We start from the raw sequence: 2,050 nt of genomic DNA, 5'->3' as shown, positions 1-2,050 counted from the left end.
CCAAAAAAGATCCCGGAGCATGATAGTGGTAAGGAAGAGGAGGAAAAGGAGGAGCAGCCATTACCGGCATTGGGGGGCTTGAAGCGTAGCCACTGCAGGAGCAACAAGTAAGAGTAAGAGGCAAATCCGTACGGGCCGGCCAGTCGGCTTGCTCAGGTGTGCCCAGTTATCGAGTCACAAGAACGGCAGGTCTCAGACACCCCCACCCCAAAAACGCCAAATTCAACTGTGTACATTTGCAGCTGCCGTTCCCGAGCTCTCCCCCCCCCCAACCTGCAGCTGCTATAGAATTTTCCCGCAGCTGCCAAGGCACCCATCCGCAATAGAGATCCTTCCCCCCAAACACACGCAAATTCCACCCCTCCCCATCACTTCTGTTCCCAGCTCTGCCTTTCAGAACCTGGGGGGACGGGGGCGTGGCGGGGAGAGAAAAGCAGGAGGCGGAATTTCTGAAATGGTTTCATCGTTTGGCTCAGTCACTGACAATTAAAAAAAAAAAAGACACAACAAAGAAGTCAGAACCAGGATGAGTCGGCGACGCCAAACGGCATCTTCACGGAAGACAAAGCATCGGCGTCATCAACGGGGACAGGGCTGGGGGGGGGGGTCGTTCTCGCCGAGAACAGAAAGAGGTCGAGGGGCTGGCAATGTCCACAGTTTTTTGGGGGGGCGGGAGAGGCCGAGCCCCAGAGGGATGTTACGCAAGAGTAACCAACACGAAAATCCCCCCGTTTTACAGCGGTAAGAGCCGAAACGTCGGGGGTGACGAACAGGGGAGGTATCGTCCTCGTCTTTGGTCAAACGAGTCCGGGGACAGTCCTCCGATCGCTTGCCGCACCACAGAGGGGACCGCCCTCCCCCCCACAACTCCGATGTGTAATTTTTAGGGGGAACTGGCTCCGCGTCCTGACATCATCACCGACGGAAGGCAGGTGTGTGTGTGGGGGGGAGTATCTTCGCTCCAGCATCCACTGGAATCCGGAAAGAGAGAGGATCCTAAAAGAAGAGACAGAGAGTCTCGATTAAGTGTCGGAGGCCGTTCTCCCGTTTATTTATTTATCGACGGGCATAAAAGAGGCACACCAGGTCATTAAAAGCTGCATTAAGAGTCATTAAATCACAGCCAAAAGCAACAGGGGGGGGGGAGAAACAATTTAAGCGCTGGAAGACACAGCAATAAAGTACATCATTTAAAAAAACCAAAAAACAGCAGTGAAATTTCATTATGTTCTTCCTGTGGTCCTTGGAAGACCGAGGTGGAGGGAATCGGGCTGATCTGAGCCAGGGTTCCATCACCAACCAGATCTATTCGCTTCGTACCCTGGCCTTCCTCCACGAAGTTTCGGGCAGCAGACGTGACTCTCTTGCCTACATTTTAATACTCACAACAACCCTGAAGGTAGGATCGACCGACAGCGTTGGCGGAAAGCGCCATCAAGTCACAGCTGACTCATGGCGACCCCGTAGTATTTTCAAGGCAAGAGATGTCCGGAGGTGGTTTGCCCTTGCCTGCCTCTGCGTCACGACCCTGGTATTCCTTGGAGGTCCCCCATCCAAGGACTAACCAGGGCTATTCCTGCTTAGCTTCCGTGATCTGATGAGATCGGGCTCGCCTGGGCTATCCAGGCTGGAGCCCAACAGATGACAACTGGCTTAATGCCCCCCCGCACACACACACACAGTGTGATGGAGGGAACCAGGCAGACCGGGGTGTGAATCTTCACTCAGCTGTGAAGCTCACTACGTAACATTGGGCCAGTCATCTATATATCTAATACCGAAGTGGCCCCGTCTGTGCGGATACTTAAATCCGCGCATCGGGGGCCCCTGGGGGGGAGAGTTTTGGGCACACGTGGGGCGGTCCCCACGTCTGCACAAAAATCAGAAACCCTGAAAAAAAAATCGGGGGATGTTTAAATCCCCCCGAAACTGGCAGAGCGTCCCCTGCGCATGCGCAGGGAATGCTCTGCACACTCTGGGTTGAGGGAGGGGGAAATAGCAAGCCGCTCGCCCCTCGCTTCAGTGCCGGGTTCGGGAGGGGGGAAGAGCG

The 2,050-nt window shown here is 54.8% G+C and overlaps 1 protein-coding gene across 1 annotated transcript in view; it reads right to left on the bottom strand.

The window, feature by feature from the left end:
* Nucleotides 1–477: 477 nt before the first annotated feature.
* Nucleotides 478–2,050, bottom strand: part of EFNA4 (ephrin-A4) — a 41,596-nt gene continuing 40,023 nt past the window's right edge. The window contains exon 6 of the mRNA XM_015419106.1: nucleotides 478–996. The gene's annotated coding sequence lies outside the window, so the exon portion shown is untranslated. The remainder of the gene's footprint in view (nucleotides 997–2,050) is intronic.

The sequence above is a fragment of the Gekko japonicus genome, unplaced genomic scaffold (genome assembly GCF_001447785.1).
Source record: "Gekko japonicus isolate JY-2015 unplaced genomic scaffold, Gekko_japonicus_V1.1 scaffold25, whole genome shotgun sequence".
Lineage (NCBI taxonomy): Eukaryota > Metazoa > Chordata > Lepidosauria > Squamata > Gekkonidae > Gekko > Gekko japonicus.
The sequence above is the reverse complement of the archived record's forward strand: the minus strand, read 5'-3'. Positions and strand labels throughout refer to the sequence as shown.